We start from the raw sequence: 25326 nt of genomic DNA, 5'->3' as shown, positions 1-25326 counted from the left end.
TCTTCACATACAGCGGGCCGAAACAGTCCATACCGGTGGAGTGAAAGGGCTTGTCGCCGAGTCGGAGGCGACAGGGGGGTAGGTCAGCCATCCGGGGTATACTGGGCTGTGCTCGCCACTTGCGACAGTCTAGACAGGTCCGCTGGAAGCGTTGTACTGCTTCTCTTCCTTGCAGTATCCAATAGCGACGTCTGATCTCAGCGAAGACTCTCTCTGCCCCGGCGTGGTGCACGTCCTCGTCGTATTTCTTTATGATGAGCTCTGTGACCTTGTGTCGGCTGTTTAGGACTATCGGGAACTTGACGTCATCCGTTAAGTCTGGGGCCCTCTGATGAGATTATGGGCGTCGCTCTCAGGGGCCAAGTGGAGCAGTCTGCTGTCTGACGGGACTGGCTTTGATCCCTGCAGACAGTCTAGCTCGTCGGGGAACGAGTCTCTTTGGGCTCGCTGTAGCAGAAGGAGTTCTGCTTCTTCGTAGTTAGCTGCATTAATGTCAGTAGTGGAGGGAACCTCAGGGTGGTGCCACAGGAATGTCTTTAACTGCGCACTCTCAAGGGTGGGGCAGTCGTCTATGTTGGGATCTGTGGGGACTGGTGTGTGTGTCAACCCACAGAACATAGATTTCTTCATCTCTGCCTCCTCTTTACTAGCCTCCCGTGGGGTGGGTGTAGGCCACTCTTCTTCCGGGAGCTTGAGGAACTCGGGACCGTCACTATAGAGATTGTGACGTGTGAGGTCATCCAGGGACATTCCCCGTGTGATGACGTCTGCTGGGTTCTGTTTTGTGTCCACGTACCTCCAGCATGCTGCTTCTGTTAAATCTTGGATCTCTGTGATTCTGACTCCCACGAAGACCTTGTATCTACACGAATCGGACTGGATCCATGTGAGTACGGTCATGGAGTCTGACCACAGGATTGTTCTTTGCACCGGGATGGTGAGTTCACGTTGGATTAACGTGGCGAGTTGCGCTCCTACTAGGGCTGCGCAGAGCTCTAGACGCGGGATCGATTGTTGCTTGCGGGGGGCTATTCTTGAACGAGCCAGGATGAAGGCAGTATGTATTTCTCCTCCCTCCTCTCGGGCCCGCAAGTAGGCCACCGAACCGTAGGCTACTTCGGAGGCGTCGCTGAAGACGTGCAGGTCCATCTGACACGTCTCCAGCCGCACTGTGGGTGGGAAGTAGCTGCGGCGTATGTTGACACCTGGGAGCGAGCTGAGTTCTGTCTCCCACTCTCTCCATGTGGAAGCAAGGTGGTCGGGTATGGGGTCGTCCCAGCCCTGGTCCTTGTCCCATAGCGCTCGTACAATCATCTTTGCCCTGGTGGTGTAAGGTAGAATACATCCCAACGGGTCATATTGTCTGGCGAGTGTTCTGTATACACTCCGTCTTGTGGTCGGTAGTGAAATCGACCTTCCCTGCTCCTTGGTCAGGGGTGTGTGTCTATAATGGAGCGAGTCTGTTTTGAAGCGCCAGACTAGTCCCAATGTCATTTCTTGGGCTTCACCTGGGATGGTCGCCATCCATGTCTCGCTGCTTGCTGCCTTGTCCTCTGGGGAGAGGCTGCGCAATACTTGAGGGTCGCTGCTGGCCCACTGCCGGAGATCAAAGCCGCCTTTGATCAGGGAGGCGCGGAGCTTGAGTAGGAGGGCCTCGGCTTCTTCTGGCGTCGAGATGCTTTGCAGACAGTTGTCCACGTAGAAACTCTTTTCTACACTTTGTCGGACGTCCTCATCAGCTGCTGGGTCCTCTGCGACATGTTTTTGCAGTGCGAACGTAGCACAGCATGGGCTGCATGTGGTTCCGAAAGGGAGGACTTCCCATTGATAGATGGATGGTTGCTCATCCCCGATCCTCTCTCTCCATAAGAACCGCAGCAGGGGCTTGTCCTCTTCCACTAGTCGCACCTGCAGGAACATCCCTTTGATGTCGCCGCTGATGGCCACCTTGTTCTGGCGGAAACGTAGCAACACGCCTAGTAGAGAGGGGCCGAGTGTTGGGCCGGGCAAGAGCTCTTTATTCAGATTTTGTGATCCGATCTGGTAGCTGCAGTTAAACACAATATGATCCTTGCCGTTGTGGTGGACCTTGTGGTGGGGCACGTACCATGATTCGGTCGTCTGATCGGCCTCTTTAATGTCAATTCTCTTTATGTGTCCCGCTGTGATTAGCTTGTCAATCTCAGCGCGGTACACAGTAGCTTGAGCAGGGTCTCTGGCTAGGCGCCGCTCTGTGTTCAGTAGATACCGCTCCGTCGCTTCTTTTGGGGCGTGGAAGGTAGGCATACCCTCTCGCCTCAGGAGTGGAGTTGCGTATCTCATCACTCCGTTGACTTTGACTCTCTTTGTCCCCTGCTCGAGGAGGGCTATGGCGTAAATGTCTTCCTTGGAACGAATGTGTTTCTTTTCGTTCTTAAAGGGCATTGTCTCTAGTGTCCATAGCCTCTCGACGTGCTGTAAGAGGGCGGTGTCTTCTTCTGTCACTCTGGAGTGGAGGCAGCGAGTGGCTGCTGTTCGGTTGGGAGACCTGGAGAGGGGGCCTTGTAGTGTCCATCCTAGGCGGGTCTCGACTGCTGCTGGACAGCCTCTGGGCCCAGTGTGGACCCGGTCCATCGGGACGATGAGGTGTGCGTGGTCGGATCCTATGAGCAGGGTCGGGGTGGCGCCGTCTATGAGCGGTATAGGTAGTTGACGCAGGTGCACGTATTTGTCCATCAGCTTGGCGATGGGGTAGGTGTACCGCGACAGGCCTATGTCTTGGCTGGTGAAAGCGTTAGTGATCCTATACCGTCTCTCTGGCTGCCCGCTTGCTGCGATAGTGAAGGAGACGTTCTCACCCTTGATCGTCTTCAGGTCTCTTCTTATAGTCCGAATCGTCATCGTTTCTTCGCTCCCCCGCAGCCCCAGCTGGGCCGCAGCGGATGCGAGGAGGAGGGTCTTTTCTGACCCGTCGTCAAGGACGGCGTAGGTGTCCATGACCTTGTCCTCGTAGCTCAATGTTACGCGGACCACCTTCAAGAGCACCCGGGCGCCCCCGCTGCTGGCGGGGTCAATGTACATGACGCTTGCTTTGGTGCTGCTTGAGGGTGCAGGTTTTCTTCTGTTACTGTCATGTAAAACGTCCAAGTGGGCTCTGTCACACCGACTACACCTCTTCTTTAAGCGGCACTCGGCTGCCATGTGACTGCGCGCACAGTGGTAACAGCGGCGGTTGGACTTTATCCATTGACTCACCTCATCGGCGGTCATCTTCTTGAACGTGTCACAGTGTGACAGCCAGTGTTCCCTTTCGCAGTACTGGCATACAATCTTCCACTTCTCTTTCGTCGAGGGGGTGCTGTGGTTCTTGTTACGCGGTACTGATTTGGCTTGGTGCATGACGGTCACCAGCCTGCGGTTATCGTTTGATCTCCTAGGTCCCTCTCTGGAGCTTGGTACACTCCGCACGAACGTATCCAGTCGTAGGCTGCTGACTTCTCTCGCCAGGAAGTCGGCCAGGTCTAGGAGGGATGGCTCTGGACCGTTGGGATCACGGTGGTCTCTTTGCCGCCTGAAACGCTCTTGTCGGGCGGGCGGGAGCTTCTCTAATATCCAACATTAGAGTTTGCGTACAGTTCGTGCCTACCCTTTTCCTTTTGTGCCCCCAGCATCCCTACCAGCGATTGTACCTTGATAGAGAGGTCATCCAATGAGCGATTGTCTTTTGTAAGTCTTGATGTAATTTACCATGAAATATCTACAGCAAGAATTCTGGGTCTCAATGAATCCAAAATGTCAATGTGGTTAGAAGTGGTGGAGAGAATAAAAGCTAGCTTATAATGGTAGTGTCTGGTTAGGTGCGAGGGATAGTGGAGGTACTTCTCAAGGTGGGGTCCGGGAGGGTTGCCGGAGTGTTTAGAACCCACCCCCACGCCACAGCTCGGCAGAGAAAACAAACCACATCGTTTCAAATGGAGCGCAATAGCGGCCGCAAAAAGCGTTAGGAGGCGGTATTGACCATCTGCGATCTCAGACATATTCAGTACAGCATGCACAAGGTGCCTCGATGGATTATAAATGGCAATAGCGAATAAAAGGAAAACGAGACAAAAACGTAGATCTACGTTTCCGGCACTCAACCACTGGGCCACAGAAACGTAGCTCTACGTGAACGGCAAACAAAGTGTTAAATGCTCGAGACCAGTGGTACTCAGACTTTCTTTTTAGTATAATGGAGCTCTTGTTGTGAGTAGCCTACTGCTTCTGAACAAGTGCCTCAGCCTGATATCTCCCCCGGAGGTCACGTGGCGCTGTCACCCAGTACCGACTCACACGCTTCCCTAGAGGCGCCCGGTCCACACCGGCTGCTAATCTACAATTAGAGGCTCCTGTCTCCTTCCCTGTGATGGAGTAAAAACGGTTGACCAGCAAGTTCGTTCTGCCAGGAACATGTGAGGATGCCGTTCCCGAACTGCTACGCTCGCTGTTTTTCCGCTCGCTTGCTCCCCGTGTTTTCCCCCCCTTGCCTGTTAAGCCCCAGGGACTCCCGACTATTCCCTGGAGTTGTTTAGGCAACCTTGACCCACTACATATACAACACGGTAAGACCCCATTCTACATTTATTTTTTTTATTTTTTTTATTATCTTTTTTCCCCTCCTTCTTTTTTCTGATTTCTCTCCCATCCCACTGTTAGTCGTTATGCCAATTCCCAACCCCCTTCCTTGTTGTTGCACACTTTCCCCTACTGTTGGTCTGAGAGGCCGGAGACTGTCACATGCTTTCCTCCGACGCATGTGCAGCCAGCCGGCAGCCAGCCTGGCCACGCAGATTCTCACTGGGAGAGTGTAACGTGTGGGAGGCCGCACTACCTCTCACCAGATCCTACCTTCGCTGAGCAGGCGCCCCGACCAAACTGTAGGGGTCGCTGTCCACAACGCCCAGGACCCACCCACGGCTCCCCTCCCCCTAACTCAGCCAAACTAGTTAGTATAGCGATCAGCCCGAGCCAAGGCAATGCTGACTCTCTGGGAGTCGAGACCGCAGCCTCTTGCATTGGTGACGAGCACAATCTCCCATTCTACATTGTTAAGACACACACACATAGTCACCTGCTTCCCGACACATTTATTAAATACACACTTCATATCCCAGGCTTCCGACCTGCCCACACTACACCACCACAGTCATTTACTTTTCCTTGTTGTTCTGTTTGCCTTGAACCTTGTATAAATAAATACACGCCGTTTGGCAGTTTCTCCTCTTGAACCTGTTGTGTTGCCTTAATACGGGTCCCATTCCTCTGTTCCCATAACAGCTCTGTTGAGAAACCATGGCAGTCCCCTGACTAAAAGTATAATGGAACAGGGGCGCTCCAGTAGCACACCACATAGCGCGCTGAGTCGCGAAGCGGTCGCCCCGGGTTCAATTCCCAGACCCGGTGGCCATATGCCGCATGTCTTCTCCTCCCGTTTCACCCTTTCTCCTCTGTCGGTCCTGCGTGGCCAAAATAAAGCTGTCGGTCCTGCGCGACCAAAAAAGCGAATAAAGATAATACATTTTTTTATTAAAATAAAAGTATAATGGAACTCTATGGAGAAACCATGGCACTCCCCTGACTAAAAGTATAATGGAGCTCTATGGAGAAACCGTGACTAAAGGTTGTTTCAAACCTTTCAAACAAATACAGCTGTATGTAATTTTGCCCAATCAGCATGGCTGTGAGTGAGAGTCATTTACCTTTTACATCTAGCTTTGGCATGGATTGATTGATTCGATCGCTAGCATGGCTAACAAATGAAAATATATTGTAGTATATATATGGTCTGCCCCATTGTTCTGACCAGGATTATGTTCCTCTTTGTCTCCTTGATGCATCGCACACTGAGTCTGACGTGGACGAGAAACCCATCTATAAGGCCGATGACCATGCCTGAGAGGTCTGTACGTCTGTCATTCATGGTTTGTCTTTTCTTTTTTTGTCCACAGTCGGCAGATGGCTTCTGTGGTTTCCATGGTGACGTTACTCTTTCTGGTGAGTGCGATGGCCATGATAGCTTCAACTAACACCATCCCAGATATGTGTGAAATTTTTACATTCATAAATAATCTCTGTTTATGGAACTGTTTTGAAAATGGCCTCTTTCTGTGTTTTGCATAGTTTTTTTTGTTTTTACAGAATGAGGGGTTGAGAAAATGTTCCTTTTTTGCAGTTCAGCTGTCACAAGAACCCTCCCTCTTGAAATGAGCCAATCAGAATTGCAGCCACAATCGCCATACTTAGTAAGACCTCATATGCGCGTGTATGTGAATGCGTGTCATAGGCGGAGTTTGAACTTGACGCCAGGGGGTGCGACTGCTTGGCGAACTATACCTGCGTGCAATGCCCTAACCCCTAATTTTTTATTTTATTTAGGTAGTACAGCAGCACACACACACACTCACACACACAGCACTACGGGGGATCATTTTTAACTGACTTAGGCTCTAATTATTATTATTCATAGAGACTCTCGAGCAATAATAATTATTACAGCCTCCATTTTTCGTGGACGAAAAATATACCAGGCTATAGATATCAATTTTCCCGAAATAACGCTACCTGCCTCGACAAAATTCGTGCATTGGTTATCCAGATACATTAATTATCATCTCAGAATAAGTGGCTTTGTATCGCGCTGCTGCTGCTGCTGCTGGCCGCGCGTTGCCGTTAACCCTTTCACTGCCACACTACAGAAGGTTCGCCTTATAATGTGACATGATTACTACTATAAAATGAATGTATTGTAAAAACAAAACATAATAGAATTCAGATTTGTTTCTCACAATTATTATAATTTTATTAAAATAAAAATAATCTTGATTTAAAAAAAAAAAAAAAAAAAAAAAAAAAAGGCAATTTCACCCCCGGCCACCAGGGGGTGCAATGCACCCCCTGAACCCCCATAAACTCCGCCCATGATGCGTGTGTACAAGATGGCAGCTCACTCGTAAATCTTCTCTTTCCTACATAAAGTTGAAACAAAAATATGTTTCTGACAAAAAAATTTAGATTGCTATGCTATAGGTCTTGGGTCATATTTTATAAGCAACGTGTAGTGTGAAATTGTATCTTAATTTCGTTTGACGGTACAGGCTCGTGCACCACTGCTAGGTGTACAATAATTATCGTATTTGTACAATAAAAGCAGCTCGCTCGTAGGACTGAATGCATAATCCAAGTGTGTTTTTTCCCCCCAGCAAAAAACCTAAAAGACATGTTTAGGGGACCTCAAAGACACATTTAACTTGAAAAGACCCCAGCCACCCAAACCACAAACTGTTTGAGCTCATGGCAGAGCACTGAACAGCTACGTCCACCAGGCAACCACAAACTAATCACTGACAGACTCTTACACACCACACAAGCACACTTAATACAAGCACACACGGCTGCTAACTGTTGTTTGCTGTTTGTATATATAGAATATACATTGTGTATTATATTTAGTTTTGTTACGGTTTGTGTGTGACCCCAACAGCACGACACAGACAGGTAATTCAGAGTTAGCCAAAAACAAAGGACGTATTTATTTGTACAACAGAAATGTGCGACAATGTTCCTTTAAGGACAAAACAGAATGACAAGGTTATTCTAATATTTTAAATAATTACTCCATTGATTTATTGATTTGCATAATGTAGCTCTAAAAGTCTCTATTTTTTTTCTTTTTTTTTTCTCTTTATTAATTTTTATTTCATTTTCTTTTTTCTCTGATGGGTTTTATTTTAATTCTAACTCTGTTTTGAATTTTTTTAATTTTATCTTATTTTCTTGATGGTGTTGATATTTTTCTCCACTCTTTTCCTCTTTCTGATGGTTCCATCATAAGTTAGTAGAAGGTTCAAATGAATATATCATTGAAGGTATATTTTTCATTTTTCACACTATTGTTTTTACATTAATGGGAAGGCGCAAGACCAAAAAGCGACATTCTATTGAATTAGAATGAAAGTTGTAGATCCTATGGCAATTAGCATAGGAAGATTAGGGTTACAAATCTCATTTTGGGCAACCCGGTGGCTTAAGGGAGGGAGTCATACGCGTAGGATGTGTCTATGGAACACAGTCCTGTACGACTCTCGGTGGGAGGGGGGATTAGGGGATTTTTATTTATATATATGTATGTTTTTAAGCTCGGCTCTCAACGGGACCTCAATAGTTGGATGTATATCTATTGCTGCTTCGCACTCCAGAAGCATTACCAACGACTATAAAACAACATGTATAGATTATGGCTAATTTGAATATAATGATCTGGAACACTGGGGGAATAAATAATCAACACAAATGCAAAAGCGTGCTCACACTGATGAAAAAAGAACAGGTGGACGTGGCTCTGCTAAGCGAAACGCACATTTTAGAGAAAGACACAGCTACGTTAGCGGACAACACATATCATAACATTAGTCACTCTTCCTTTGGAACGAGAACTAGGGGAGTAGCCATAGTCGTTAGACGGAAGTTGAATATTGAATTGAAGAGAGTATGGTCTGATGCAGATGGTCGGATAACTATAGCTAAGATTGTACACAAGAACAGGAAAATAGCGTTGGTAGCGGTATACGCCTCAAATCTGTATGAAGTTGGTTTCTTCACTACACTTACCAAAGCAATGTTAGACCTTCCCGATTACTCATTTATAATTGGTGCGGATTTTAATGCCATTTGGAATCCAAGGATGGACAAATCTTACCCCTCCTTTTCCAACGAACAAAAAAAATCATCTAATGCATTGAAGGATTGGTCGAAGATTACAGGTGTAAATGACTTATGGCGATCACTTAACCCCACGACCCGGAAGTACTCTTGTCGATCTACGAGACATAACACATTATCCAGAATAGATTATGTTTTTGCATCCCCGAGACTATTTGATAAATATGATGTGGAAATTATACCCAATGCATTATCAGATCACTGTTATTTACTCCTAAAAGGAACATTTGGTATACTATCTTCCCGAGCCCCAAGATGGCGATTTAACTCGATGCTGCTTAATAACAAGGAATTCATTACACAACTCAAAGAAGCTCTTACAGTATTCCTACGGGAGAATGCAAACTCGGTGCAGGACCCCAGAATAATACGGATGTCGGTAAAGGGAACGATCAAGGATTTCACTGATAGCTTTTCCTCCAAAATGCGCAAGAATCGATGCTCAAAACTGTCTGAACTGGAAACGCTTTACTCAACGTTATTTAATTCTTTACAATACAACAACTCAATTCGACTGGAAAATCAAGTTAATGTACTAAAAAAAGAGATCAATGACATATACAGACAACAATCGGAAATACTAATACGTAGCACAAGACAACAGCAGTACTCTCAAGGTTCTAAACCAAGTCACCTATTAGCCATGCGATTAAGAATTAATGCAAACTTTGCAGATATAACTACCATTAGAGCACAACAAGTACTTGTTACAGACCCTGAAAAAATAAACGCGACATTCAAAGAATTCTACTTCAACTTATATAAATCAGAAACGACCTTCGATCAAAACAAAATGGACACATATCTTAATCAAATTAATCTCTCTAAACTTTCAGAGGATGACGCTAAACAGTTAGAAACACCGATCACACTAGAGGAACTCAAGAAGGCCATATCCGAAATGCAAAGTGGTAAGGCTCCTGGAAGAGACGGTATCCCACCAGAAATGTACCTCTCTTGTTGGGACATAATTGGACCCCTATTACTAAATATGATTTTATACTCAGTCAAGGAGGGGAACTTCCATAAGAACGACAATATTGCACTCATAACAGTCCTCCTTAACACTTTGAGTGCCACGCCGGGTTTTCCTTTTTACCCCCTGAATGCCACCATCGGCGCCAATGTTAACGTTAATATCGCCTAATCTATGTTTTAAATTATGGCTATGTGTCTAATCTGCACATCGCATTATCAAAGACTATTTTCCAGTCAGTGCTGTCAAGGCAGATTGTTTTTTTATCGCATCATTTCCGTTTCAGAGCATTTAGAAAAGCACCCGTTTTCAGATAAAAAACAGCCCATTCTGGACCATTCTATGAAAATCGTCTTTTACTGGAATATTCCACAACGTTGATATTCGTCTGCCTTTTTATGAATCGTTTTCAAATAAACGCTAGATGATCAATATTATACGTGGACGCAAGCATATTTGGGCCACGCACGGATAATCGCCGCGTTGATTTCCTCTCTGACTTTTACAGTGAAACCGAAAGAGTCCATTTCACAAAACAGCCTATAACTTCATCAAAATTAGTCTGATTATCCTAACACTGATAACATAGAGTCCTTACCTGACATCAGATGGTATCCAACTGGTATATTCCAATTCCTGATCACCATTCGAAAAAATCGATAAGTGTATAGATCCAACAGTAGAACTCCATGATCAGCGGGGCTCAGAGGATCCAGAATGAACCCCGGCTGGATCAGTGGACTGGAAAATGTGGAGTACCGGATTTTTTTCCCCATCCATTTTCATTGAGTCCATTCCAAAATCCCTTATGTCATCTGAAAGACGATAGAGGGCGCTTTTTTCCACATATAATCTCCGGCGGTGCTCGTGTATACTCGGGTAGGCTCGCGTGATGCAATATGATTTCAGATCGCTAAAAAAAGAAGAAAAAAAAATCCGAGAAATCTCGTGAGTGGCTTTCAACCACATAAAAATAAACCCGAGATATCTCGTGTGTGGCAGTTAAAGTGTTAAAAAATACAAAGACCCCACCGAGTGCGGTAGTTACAGACCCTTAAGCCTCCTCGGAACCGATATCAAACTGTACTCTAAGGTATTAGCCATCAGATTACAAAAGCATATGACGTTGGCTGGCCGTTCACACTAATACAATTGGCTGTATTAGAGGGTGGGAGAAGCTGGCGGGGTGGGTCCGGGTCGTTGTAAACAGCGACTCCTACAGTTCGGTCGGGGCGCCTGCTAAGCGCGGATAGGACCTGAGGGGGATAGTGTGATCCTCCCACACGCTACGCCCTCTCAATGAGAATCCGCGCTGCCAGGTGAAAAGAAGCGGTAATTGGCTGGACGTGTGTCGGAGGAAGCACGTGGTAGCCTCCACTCTCCCAGATGATCTGACTGTGGGGGGTAAGTGCGCAGCGACCAGGAAGGGACTGGGAATTGGCATACGACTAACATTGGGATGGGAGAAAATCGGAGGAAAAATGGAGGGGGAAAAAGATATAAAAAAAAAGAAAAAAAAAAAAAAAAGGGATATGACGTCTTTAGTTCATCCAGACCAAACTGGCTTCATAAGAGGCCGCTTGATCACTGATAACATAAGACGATTACTGCACGTACTAGATGCTGACAAGGACGACAACATACCTAAGGCGATGCTGTCCCTGGATGCAATGAAAGCTTTTGACAGGCTGGAATGGTCGTATCTATGGGCAGTATTAGAGAGAATGGGGTTAGGTAAAGGTTTCATTGATATGATTAAAGTAGTATACAAAGACCCATCGGCCATGATTACAACAGGTATAATCACCTCCGGAATCTTTCCGGTAGACAGGGTTGCCCTCTTAGTCCCGGACTATTCGATCTATCGTTAGAGCCTTTAGCACAATATATAAGACAATCCCAATCCATAGAACCAATCGTAATCAAGGGCACACAACATAAAATCAGTTTATATGCGGACGACGTAATACTGTTCATGCAAAACCCCAACACCACATTGCCTCATCTGCTCAAGTTGATTGAGAACTTTGGAGATTTATCGGGATTTAAGATAAATTGGCCGAAGTCGGCTTTCCTTCCACTTAACGCCCCTGCAAAAAAAGATATAACCCTCCCAGAAGAGATACCTATGGTAAAACACTTTAGATGTTTGGGAGTGGAAATATTCCCCACCATAAGACAAACGGTGAAGCACAATTACACAAAAATCCAAAACAAAATCAAAGACGACCTTGATAGGTGGGCAAAACTTAAAAACTCAGTACAGGCACGGATATCAATAGTTAAGATGGACGTACTACCCAGAATCAACTTCTTCAGCTCAATGCTACCATTACCCACTCCAGAGGGTTACTGGAAAAAATTACACTCCTCCACATAAAAATTTATTTGGAATAACAAATCACCACGTATAAAAAGATCCACCGCACAGAGAAATAAAGCAGACGGTGGTATGGCATTTCCAGATTTTTTCCACTATTTTAAGGCGTACACTTTAAGACCATTGACAACATGGTTTGATCACCAAGCATTAGTATCCTGGAGAAAATTAGAAGAAAATATAGTAGCCCCACATAGACTGAAGGACATAAGGGTGGCCAACCCGCGGCTCGCGAGCCGCATGCGGCTCTTTGCCCGTCAATGTGCGGCTCTTCCATCCACAAAAAAAAATTAAACAAAATTAAATTTTTTTTTTTTTTTTTTTTTTACTTTTTTTCTTTTTTTTTTTACTTTTTTTTTTTTTATGTCACTCATTCCATAAGGACGTAGAATAAACATTTACATTTTTTTTTTAAATGGTCCATTTGCATGTTCTTGGTATCTGAATCTAGGGACATATATGGATCAGTGTCAGAAATAGTGTGTCTGTTGTTTGTAAGTGTAGCTGTACAATAAAAGAGTCGAGTCGCGCTGGTTCTTAATGCCGTGTATTGCCAAGCAACAAGTAAACAAACCACACCTTCCCCAGGAAGTGAGACACGTCATATCATACAGGCACCGGCCCAGCACGCCCACAAGGCGGAGCTGTAGCCCAGCCTGTAACATCTCCCTTCCTTTAGTAAGTAACAACATCAATCCGTGCAGACCTAAGTAGTATCAAAACACCTCATCAATAACAACCACAATTAAACACAGAATCACAATTTTCCCACATTCCCATTCCCTTTTTTTTTTTTTTTTTTTATATCTTACAGTCCATACGCATGTGCACAGTCCTTGTGTGCTGGGGTGCGAGCGTGACTATGTGTGTGTGTGTGTGTGTGTGTGTGTGTGTGTGTGTGTGTGTGTGTGTGCATGTGTGCGTGTGAGACAGTCTCAGTTTGTGTGCGACCTAGAGGTTAAGTCTGTCCGGAGGCCGTAACGGCCTCCCGCTCCGGGAGAAGGCCCGGGCCTGTAACTCACGGCCTGGTGTGTTACCAGTCTGCGGGGAAGACGGCGTCGACCTCGGGGCTGATGACTTTGGAGACTCCTCAGAACCGCTGACGACCTCTTCGGTGCTTCCCCCCCTCGCAGGCTGTTCTGGGGCCAATTCTGGGTGAACTGACGGCTGGGGAGGGGCCGCTTCTGCTGGTCGGAGATCAACCCTGTTGCGGCGATACGCAGTTCCCTCCACGTCGACCAGATAGGACCGGAGTCCCAACTGCTGCAGGCACACGCCTCTTCTCCATCGGCCCGTCCTGTCACCCGGGAGTGGCTTCATCCGTATGGGCTGGCCGACGTTCAGCTCCGGCAGATCCTTCGCCGATCGGTCATACATCAACTTCGCTGCCTGATGTTTCACTCTCAGCTTGACCGGGACCCCTGTGACGACCTGAGGTACCAGCAGCTGGTCGGCCACAGGGAGAAGGGTTCTCAGTCTCCGCGACATAAGCCGCTGTGCAGGGCTGCACTGCATACCCTCAGTGGGTGTGTTTCTCCAATGTAAAATGGCCTTCCAGGGGTCCTCTCTGGCCCGGTCTGCCTTTCTGCACAGGCTCTTCACAATCTTTACCGCCGACTCCGCTTTGCCGTTAGCCTTCGGGTGCCTCGGTGAGGACATAACGTGCTCAAAGCCCCACTCCCTCGCAAACGCCCGGAACTCCCCACCGGCAAACTGGCCGCCACCATCAGAAATGGCCCTGTCTGGGACCCCGTGGCGAGCAAACTGTGCCTTGCATCGTCGGATCGTGGTGTCCGCTGACAGGTCAGGGAGCAAGTCGACCTCCCAGAAGTCCGAATAGTGGTCCACCACCAGAAGAAAGTTCTGTGCTGCATAGCTGTACAGGTCCATGCTTACCAGCTGCCAGGGCCGTGTGGGGAGCGGGTGTGACATCATAGTCTCTTTCTGTTGTTCGTGTGCATACTCATTGCACACGGAGCACTGCTGTACGTAATCTTTGACTTCCCCTTGCATACCGGGCCAGTACAGTGTATCACGAGCCTGTCTGTAGCACGCCTCGGCCCCCACATGGTTGTAGTGGATCCGTCTCAGCATTTCCGGACGCATAGCTTTCGGAATTATGATGCGCTGACTCCTGTAGAGCACGCCATCCTGTGCACTTATCTCGTCCCTGATGGCCCAATAGTCCCGGACGGCTAAAGGGGTCTCCTCTCTGTGGTCTGGCCATCCCTTCAGCACGACTGACTTGAGTGTTTGCAGACACACATCCTCCTCAGTGTGTGTTCGAATCTGTGCCAGACGTTGGCTGCTGACGTTCAGATAGTCCGCCTGCCGAATGGCGGCCGTGTCCCACTGCTCCTGCCGCATGCTGCAGACCATTTCCCGTCTGTACAGTGTATCTGTTCTCTGTGGTGGGGTGGTGGCTCTGCTGAGTGTGTCACTTATGTACATTTCGGGGCCTGGCTTGTACACCACCGCCAGGGAGTAGTTCTGCAGTGTGAGGAGCATGCTCTGAAGGCGCTTTGGCGCACTGAGGAGAGGCTTAGTGAAGATGGACACCAACGGGCGGTGGTCGGTCTCTGCAGTCACATCACCCCTCCCATATAGGTAGTAGTGGAAGCGTTGACAGGCGAATACGATGCTTAGACACTCCTTTTCTATTTGTGCATAATTTTGCTCCGTTTGGGTCAATGCACGAGAGGCAAATGCGACAGGCTGTCCCCCCTGAAGCAAGCAGCAGCCCAGACCCGTCTGACTGGAGTCGCTCTGTACGGTGACCGGCTTGTGGACGTCATAGTACCTTAGGACTGGCACCGCCGTGATCAGAGCCTTGATTTCCTTCATGGCAGCCTCATGTTTGGGCAGCCAGTGCCACATCACATCTTTGTCGAGCAGTCTCCTCAGAGGCTCACATACCGCTGACAAGCGTGGCATGAATCTCGACAGGTAGTTCACAAACCCAACACATCGCTGGACCCCTTTTGCGTCTGTGGGGTTTGGCATGTCCAGAACCGCCCTGACCTTGTCAGGGTCAACCTTGAGGCCCTCTGCGGACAGTATGTGGCCGTGGAAGCGGACCTCCTTCAGTCGAAACTGCAGCTTTTTCAGGCCCAGTCTCAGCTTTACCTCTCTGCATCTGTCCATCAGAGCGACGAGGTTCGTGTCATGGTCGTGGTTGGCCTCATCCTCTGTGTCCCCACAGCCCACTATGAGGATATCATCAGCTATGGGCTCAATCCCCGTCAAGCCAGCCAGCAGCTCATGCTGCTTTCTTTGGTACAGCTCTGGAGCCACTGACACACCGAAAGGGAGTTTTAGCCAACGTTTCCTACCCCACGGTGTCCAGAACGTTGTCATCAGGCTGCTCTCTTCGTCCAAACGGCACTGTAAAAATGCATCCCGTGCATCCACCAGCGTGAATATACGTGCCTTTGGCAGCTTATACAGCACGTCATCCAAAGTGGGCATCAGGTAATGGGACCGTTTCAGAGCTCGGTTAAGGGGCTTTGGGTCTATACACAGTCTCAATTTGTCTGGCCTTTTCACTATGACCAGATTGCTAATCCAGTCCGTGGGTCGAGTGACTGTGGTCAAGTGCCCATCTTCTTCATATTTATCCAGCTGTGCTTTAACAGCTGCCTTCAGGGCCACTGGAACGTTCCTGGGAGCACACTGCACCGGCGCCACCGTGCTGTCCAGCTCAAAGTGAATATCACCGGGCAGAGACTCAACAGGGCTGGTGAACACATCATGGTAGGTGCTGACGAGCCACTCTTTGGTCAGTGACACCTTCCTGCAGTGCTCCACTTTATTCAGCTCCTCAGGAATGGTGAAGCGTATCAGACCAAGCCTCTCACATGTCTCCCCCGAAAGCAAGGGCCTCTGGCCAGTATGTACGACTTCAAAGTCCAGTCTGTGCGTCTTACCCCTAATGACGCATTGTGTGCTGTACACCCCCAACGAGCTCATCCACTCACTGTTGTAAAGTTTCAGTTTGATGAAGCTCTTCTGAAGGGGTGTTCTAGGTGCCAGTCTTGACTTGTCCTTGATGCTCATCACATTGCATGTGGCTCCCGAGTCGAGCTGGCACCTTTGGAGGCCTTTTTGCAGTGGTAGGTTGACAAACCACTTTTTACCTTGAGTGTTCACAGCCCCCACGCTCTCTACTGTGTACACGTCTCTCTCCTCCCGGTCGCTGTCCTCCCGTTCCCCTGGCCATGGGTCATCCACAGCATTTAACTGGCGAGCCTGCTGGCCTCTTTTCATGCAAACTTTTGCAAAATGGTTAGCCGTGCCACATGAACGGCATGATTTACCAAAGGCGGGGCACTGGTCACGCCCACGTTTGTGCCGTGTGCCACAGTACTTGCATTCACCAGTGTCTCTCATGTTCTGTGGCTGTGCCGATGTGTTGGCCTCGGATGGCCTGCTGGCAGGCCTCCGTCCATATCGCTGCCCTTGTGTGGCGTTAACGCTGTCCCCAGGCCCGGAGCTGCCGCTGCCCAGAGACATGGTCTTTAACCTACTGTCCATGACCTCAGCTGCTCGACAAATACTGATGGCCTGATCCAATTTAAGGTCCTTTTCTCTTAATAAGCGCCGTCTAGCGCCCTCATCAGTTATCCGTAGGACAATACTGTCTCTTATGAGTTCATCTTTAATAGCTCCATATTCACAAGAGGCAGCCTTTTCTCTCAGTCTTGTAACAAAAGCATCAAACAGCTCTCCATCCTCCTGTTTCAAGTTGCCAAAAACGTACCTCTCGAATATCACGTTCTTAGCCGGTGTGAAGTATTGCTGCAGTGCTGTCAGAATAGCCCCCACATCTTTTTGTTGCGCCACGGTGAGTCCCAGGTTGTGTTTGTAAATATGACGACAGTCATTCCCCATTAACCGTCTGAGCGCCGCCGCCTGTACTGGCTTTTCCTTCTCGCTGAGCCCGGTCGCAAGCAGATAGTCCTCGAACTCTGCTTGAAAGCTCACCCAGTTGCCGTGAATGTCTCCCGTCATCTTCATTGGCTCCGGAGGCGGAATGCTGGATGCCATTGTCGCCACAAACTCTCACCCAAACAACACATAAACGTCCGCTGTTATTGCAAACAGCTGTTTCGGGCCGTATATAAATCCTCTTTGGGTCCTCCTAGTTCCACTTCTGACACCATGTTTGTAAGTGTAGCTGTACAATAAAAGAGTCGAGTCGCGCTGGTTCTTAATGCCGTGTATTGCCAAGCAACAAGTAAACAAACCACACCTTCCCCAGGAAGTGAGACACGTCATATCATACAGGCACCGGCCCAGCACGCCCACAAGGCGGAGCTGTAGCCCAGCCTGTAACATCTGTTACTAGGCTTGAGTAAATTGTAATGAACCAAAGGAGAATATCAATTCTATTTAAAAAAAAAATTATCTTTGACTGTAAATAACACCATGCTAAAATTGACCAGACCTGAAAAATCTAAGCAAATGAATAAAGGGAAGATGATTAAACAGAAGGTTTTGTAGATACAGTACTGAATTCTGCCATCTTTTTTTATAATGTAAATTTCTCCACCATTTTTCATCATATTGCAACACCGTTTTTTTGCAAGACGTTCACAGAAAGGTAGAGAAACTAACTGCGTTCTGTTTTATGGCAATAACGTTCAGGTTTGTGGGAGATAATCCCAAAAAATAAGAGAAATTAAAAAGTAAATCCAGAAGTCAGATGATTGACAGGGGCTGGTGTGAGCTGGGTAGGGTAGTTTTTCGAAATTTGAAAGCCCTGAGTCTCTTCCTTCAAAAGACTACACTCACTTTTGGCTGTGCCACTTCCTCCTGTCAATATGCGCCGGTTTCCGACTCAATGCCCTGAGATTTCTATAATCTTATATTTCACTAATAACAGTTAAAATAATTGGTAAACAAACATAATGCTGAAAATATACACTTTTACTGTATATCTCGGGCTTAAGAGGTTAACCCTGTGAGGCCCAAATTAAAAAGAAATTAGCAACTTCAGAGGCCAGAGGGTGGGACATATAAACACATTTATTATCAAATAGCATTGTGAGGCTGAACAACAGGACCAATTGACTATACATGTGCTTAAAGGGGAACTATCTTATAAATGGCTTTTTTCAGTGTTTACCATTGTTTCTTAGCTATGTGGACTTATATTAATAGGATATATGTCTCTAATTCTCATATTGGCGAATTCTTCCAATTCTCCTCTCACAATATTCACCCTCACTGAACTGAGTCATCTGAAAATGTGCATATCTGTGATGTCAGAGATTTCTCAGCTGCATAATAATGTGGCAGTTGATGTGGCAGTTGGCACCAGGCCACACAGTGGTTGGAGCCCAGCCTCAAAACGGCTTAAGATCTTGAGGTAGAAAAATGCGGTTTTTAGTACTTGATTAGAAATACAAAACAATGCATTTTTTTTGAAAAAAACCTAGGTGTTCCATAGACTCACAGGAATTGTGTAAAAGTGCCCAAATAGTGAAAGAAATAGTAAAATAGTTCCCCTTTAACATTTTTTAAATAAACATTATTTTTTTAAATGGCTAAAAGTGATTTTGTAATTTTGCAACCGTGGGTCTCACAGGGTACTTTTAACCCTGTGGCTGTGAGGCCCAAATAAAAAAGACATTAGCAACTTCAGAGGCCAGAGGGTGAGACCTATAAACACATGAAGGGTGCCGTGACTGAAAAAAAAGGTTGAGAAACGCTGGTATATGGTGTGGCTCTTTGTGGTACCACAGTCATTTTTTTGTGGCTCTTAGTCTCTGACTGGTTGGCCACCCCTATCAATTAAGCAATGCGAACGGAAATTTGGCCCCATAATTACTCATGCGATCCGGATATGGCGTGAAACACAAAAAAAATATCCTAACCCACATAAATGGCATAATCATACTCCCTTATTCAATAACAATGCACTCGTGATTGAAAAACGACCTATAAGATTCCCTATATGGGAAAAGCAAGGCATACACTCATTAGGGGATGTTTTTAACAAACAGGGTTTTTGTAGTTATGAAGAAATACGCAAATATTTTTATCTCACCAAGTCCACACATCTTTTTTACATACAGTTATTGTTATGTTTGAAGTCTCACGGTGTTCCATTAAATATACCAATTGAACACCACAGATACCACAAATTCTTCTATGAAAGAGAGACATCGAGAGGTTTTGTTTCAGATTTGTATCATCAATTACTAACGTCCTCGTATGAAACCCTCCACCTAGACTCCGTCTGGAGGAGGGATATACCAGACCTGGAAAGTGATTTTGATTGGCAAGAAGCCTGGGCAAATGTTCGACTCACATCAAGGAACCCGGACCATCTACAAATAAATCTTAACTATATTCACAGGACATACTTGACTCCTATACGACTGAAAAAAATGGGTCTTAAACAAGACTCCAAATGCTCCTTATGTACAAATGGGGACGAGGGGACATTTATGCACATGTACTGGGACTGCCCACCAGTTAAGATATTCTGGAAAGAAGTGACCCAGCAATTATCAAAACATTTAACTCTGGATATACCTGTACACCCCTCTGTATTACTGCTGAATGATGTTTTTGAGTGTGCAGTACACCGACAGCTAAAGAGATTGGTTTTATCGGGTATCACAGTGGCTAAAAAGCTGATAGCATCACGATGGTTCCAACCTGAAAAAATTTGCCGAAAGGTCTGGATTATTACATATCTCGATGTGATTTATCAAGAAATATCTACAGCAAGAATTTTGGGTCTCAATGAATCCAAAATGACATTGTGGTTAGAAGTGGTGGAGAAAATAAAAGCTAGCATATAATGGTAATGTCTGGTAGCGAGGGATAATGGATGGATTATCCAATGGGGGGTCCGGGAGGGGGGGGTACGAGCTAGAGCATATGTGTGTAGGGTATTAGATAGCAGGTATTCGGGGTATATCCTGTATAAGACATTTAACTATATGGTGATTTTATTGGATGTGCACTGTTAATAATGCTTGTATATCTTATCGAGTGTTGTCATGTTTGTTTATTATGTTTGTTTAAAAAAGAATAAAAAAATTAAATACAAAAAAAGGGACAAAACAGAAGAGGAGAAGAATAGCATAGTTGGGCTCTGCAGAATTATGCTAGCATAGTTGGGCTCTGCGGCTCTGCAGAATTATGCTACTCCACTTGAGGAGTAGAACGTAGAATGTCAATAGCCCAAGGCAGAGTCCAGTACCGTAGCAATCAACAACTCTTCAAGGAATTAGGGGAAAACCCGAAGGCGGACGAAAAGCACAGGGTCCAGGACTAATGTGGATAAATGTTTAGAGAGAATGGTCGTAATTAAGAAGACTCACCAGGAGCAACACCGAAGGCAATTCAAAGGCACGGGTCCACGGGGAGGAAGAGTGAGCGAACAGCAAAAACTCCAGGGGATGGTCAGGGAAGCAAATACATCTCGCACAGGAGACCACGGGAGTACATGGCAGAAGAATCGTGGTGACAAGACGACCCGACAACTAGTGATCTGCAGACAGCGTATATGAGTCCTCCCGACGAGCTGATTGGAATTCATCTCAGGTGCGTGATGCTAATTGACGCTGAGAAGCACGCAGTGCTGGGCCAGACCTTACAGTACCCCCCCCCTCCACGGGAGCCACCTGGCGACCTGCCCGGCCTCGGCTTGTCCAGATGGGAACGGTGAAAGTCGGTGATCAGGGCGGGGTCCATAATGAGCTGGCGAGAGACCCAGCTCCATTCCTCGGGACCGTATCCCTCCCAGTCCACCAGATACTGGAACCCCCGTCGGCATCGGATGTCCATGAGCCAGCGAACCCTCCACTGTTTGTGTCCATCCACCATCTCGGGAGGAGGCGGATCTGGGGCAGGAGGCATCAGGGGACTGAGAGAGACAGGTTTTATACGGGACACATGAAACACAGGATGGATCTGCATGGAGGCTGGAAGCCTTAGACTCACCGCCGTGGGGCTGAGCACCTTCCGGATCTCGAAAGGACCGACGAACCGGGGGTTCAGCTTCTTGGCGTGGGTTGAAGTGGGAGATCCTTGGAGGATAGCCACACCCTCTGCCCTGGTTGGTATGCCGGCGCAGGGGTCCGGCGTCGGTTAGCTCCCTGACTGGCGTGCTCCGATGCCCAGAGCAGAGCAGTCCTGGTGATCTCCCAGACGCGACAACACCGGTCGAGATGAATCTGCACGGAGGGAACTGCCACTTCCGACTCCTGTGCTGTGAAGAGAGGGGGTTGGTAGCCCAGAGATACATCGAACGGCGAGAGGCCGGTGGCGGAGTTGATGGCGTACTCGACCCAGGGGAGGAACGGGCTCCAGGATGCAGGCTTCTTGGCGGCAACACACCGGAGAGCAGACTCCACGCTCTGGTTCATTCTCTCCGTCTGCCCGTTAGTCTGTGGGTGATAAGCAGAGGAAAGGCTAACAGTGGCCCCCAATCCCTTACAAAAAGCCTGCCATACCTGGGAGGTGAACTGGGGCCCCCGGTCTGAGACGACGTCCTGGGGAAACCCATGGAGGCGGAACATGTGGCTCATCAGGAGGTCCGCCGTCTCGGGAGCAGATGGAAGCTTGGGAAGGGCCACGAGATGGACCCCCTTGCTGAAACGATCCACCACTGTTAGAATGACTGTTTCCCTGGGAGGGCGGAAGGCCAGAGACGGAGTCCAACGCCACATGTGACCAAGGGCGGCTCGGAATGGGGAGTGGCTGCAGCAGGCCGGTGGGTGCTTGGTGAGAGGCCTTGCTGCGGGCGCAGACCGTGCAGGCCATCACAAACTCCCTGACGTTGTTCCTCATGGTGGACCACCAAAACCGATGAGCCAGGAAGGAGAAGGTGCGGTGGACGGCGGGGTGGCAGGCAAACCAGCTAGTGTGGCCCCATTGAAGAACCTGGGACATTAGTTAACATGTAGGACTCAGTTAAGTGCAGGAATTCCTTCACATGGGGTTTATTTGGGCAACATACGTGAACATTAAATTCGCAGAGCAGTACGACTTTATCATAGCTGGGCATTGTCTGCGATAGGAGAACGGACAGTTCAGAGATAAAATCACTTAGTGAGTTGCCGGTGGGGCGGTAGACCAGGATAATCAGGAGTGGATTCAGGAGTCCGACTTTAATTAGCTGCACTTCAAAACTCTTGACAGGATCCGATTTTAGAGCGAGACAATTAAAATGTTTTTTTAAAAACAGCTGCTATGCCGCCTCCTGTGAGACAAGGGGTGTTAATAAAGTCGCAGTCCGGGGGACAAAGTTGAATGAGAGGAGTAGGCTGCTCACCAGTCCGTATCCATGTTTCAACCACCAGGAGAAAATCCAGTTTGCGGTCCGTGAAGAGAGAGTTCAAGTTGAAGGCCTTGTTTGACAGCGAGCGAGCGTTGAATAGGGCCAGCCGCGGGGGGTGGGAGGGGAGCTCCCGGGAGGCTGCACCTCTAGCAGGACTGGACTGCTGCTCATTCTGCCGCCCCCCGCAACTGGTACATACTTCACCTCCCAGCCTGTGACCAGGGAGGAACCAATGCAGCTGAGAAGCACACGACTTAGTCGGACGTGATGGACATGCTCCTCGAGAGTCCTGGAGAAAATGAGAATGTCGTCGAGGTAGGCCACCACAAACTCATTGAGCATGTCATGAAGGACGTCGTTTATGAGCGCCTGGAATACCGCCGGAGCGTTGGTGAGGCCGAACGGCATTGCCAGGTACTCGTAATGACCCCGGGGAGTCTTGAAGGCGGTCTTCCACTCGTCACCCTTTCGGATCCGGACCAGATGGTAGGCACTCTGGAGATCCAGTTTAGTGAAGACCGTAGTCTGGGTGAGGGGCTCGAGGGTGGAGTTCATGAGAGGAAGAGGATACTTGTTCTTGATAGTGATATCGTTAAGTTGGCGATAGTCAATGCAGGGTCGGAGGCCTCCGTCCTTCTTCTTAACAAAAAATAATCCAGCCGCAAACGGGGAGGATGAGGGCCGAATGAGGCCTGCTGACAAGCACTCTGAGATGTACTCCTCCATCGCTGCATTCTCGGGGATGGTCAGACTGTAAAGGCGGCTGCCAGGAAGGGAGGCCCCAGAGCGGAGGTCGATTGCACAGTCATAAGGCCGATGAGGAGGAAGGGCCTGGGCCCGGGACTTGCTGAAAACCTCCCCGAGATCATGGTACTCAGGAGGGATAGTAGAGAGGTCTGGAGGCGGGACACTAGGGGAACTCCGGGGTGATGGGCTGGATGCAGCCTGAAGACACTGGACATGACAGGAGGGGCTCCACCCCATGATGGTGTTGGAGGACCAGGCGATGTGGGGCTCATGCTGCGCGAGCCAGGGACGACCCAGAACTACTGGGACTGAAGGGGACTTGGTAATAAAGAACTGGAGTCTCTCAACATGATTACCAGCAATGGTGAGGAGGACAGGACAGGTGCGTTGAGTGATGTTGGCCAGGCGGCGCTCGTCCAGCGCGAAGACCTCCAAGGGCCTCCAAGGTTCTCAAGCGGAATGTTAGCCTGGGTGGCAAACTCAAAATCCAGGAAGCTCTCATCAGCCCCCGAGTCAACGAGTGCACCCACCGTGACCCGCTGGTCCGCCCAGGCCAGGGTAACGTTAGTCAGATGGTTTGGTGGTGCAGGGGTGTGGGAACAGGAAAAATGGCTCACTAGGATCTTCCGGGCTCCCAACAAGCCTAGTCTTTTGGCCGGGCAGGACAACTGTTGACTCAATGTCCCTTAAGGCCGCAGTTGAGGCAAAGGCCGGACCTGAATCGGGCCTCCCGTTCGGCCGGACTAAGGCGTGTGCTTCTCAGCTGCATTGGTTCCTCCCTGGTCACAGGCTGGGAGGTGAAGTATGTACCAGTCGCGGGGTGCGGCAGAACGAGCAGCAGTCCAGTCACAAGTGCGGGAGAACTGGGGAATGGTTGGGGGTCCCAGTCGGGTTTGCTCGTGCCTTCTCTCCCGGAGGCGTCCGTCGATGCGGATGGCGAGGCTAATTAGGTCCTCAAGTGAATCGGGCTCCTACCGGGTGGTGAGCTGGTCCCTCACAGCCTCGTTGAGACCCCTCAGGAAAGTGAGACGAAGCGCCTGGTCGTTCCAACCACTCTTGGTTGCAGCCAGTCTGAACTCCAGCGCGTAGTTGGTGACACTGCCACTGCCCTGCTGGAAGGTGCCCAACCGAGCTCCAAGGTCCTGGCCACAAGCTGGATGGTGGAATACCCTTCGGAGCTCCGCCACGAAAGCTGAGTAGGAAAAACAGAAATTAGCCCTCATGGACCAGGAAGCAGTGACCCACTGAGCTGCTCTGCCTGTGAGCAGGTTAATCATGTAAGCCACCTGGGCAGCCTCCGTCGTGAATCTGCTGGGTTGATGAATGAAAACTAACTCACACTGCATGATGAACGTGGCACAGTCCTCGAAGTTACCATCATAGGGTCGTGGGCTGGAGAGATGGGGCTCCCGGGGGGCTGGGCTGGGAGGCGCAGGGTCTGCCGTGACGGCGGGTGGTAGGTTGACTGGGGCTCCAGCAACAGGTGGGTTTAACAGCAGGGTGTTAACTGCTGTACAGAGGACCTGCATCTGCTGTAGGATATCTGCCTGCTGATTACCCTGCGCAGCCTGCTGGGTGGTTAGGACATCCAAAGAAGACTGGAGTGGCTGGACCTGGGCCCGGAGGCCCTGCACAGCAATTGCAGCCGCCTCTAGCTGTTGGGTGTGGGCGTTCGTCCGCTGGATCTGACCTGCCAAGGCTGCTCTAACAGTGTCTGTGTCGGCTGGGGTCGTCAACATGGTCGGGTCGTAATGTTACGGTTTGTATGCGACCCCAACAGCACGACACAGACAGGTAATTCAGAGTTAGCCAAAAACAAAGGACGTATTTATTTGTACAACAGAAATGTGCGACAATGTTCCTTTAAGGACAAAACAGAAGAGGAGAAGAAACAGTGTCCAGTAACTTGAGCAATAGCATAGTTGGGCTCTGCGGCTCTGCAGAATTATGCTAGCATAGTTGGGCTCCGTGGCTCTTCAGAATTATGCTACTCCACTTGAGGGGAAAAATAGGAACGTAGAATGTCAATAGCCCAAGGCAGAGTCCAGTACCGTAGCAATCAGCAACTCTTCAAGGAATTAGGGGAACACCCGAAGGCGGACGAAAAGCACAGGGTCCAGGACTAACGTGGATAAATGTTCAGAGAGAATGGTCTTAATTAAGAAGACTCACCAGGAGCAACACCGA

The sequence above is a fragment of the Notolepis coatsorum genome (assembly GCF_963971535.1).
Source record: "Notolepis coatsorum genome assembly, chromosome: 14".
Lineage (NCBI taxonomy): Eukaryota > Metazoa > Chordata > Actinopteri > Aulopiformes > Paralepididae > Notolepis > Notolepis coatsorum.
The sequence above is the reverse complement of the archived record's forward strand: the minus strand, read 5'-3'. Positions refer to the sequence as shown.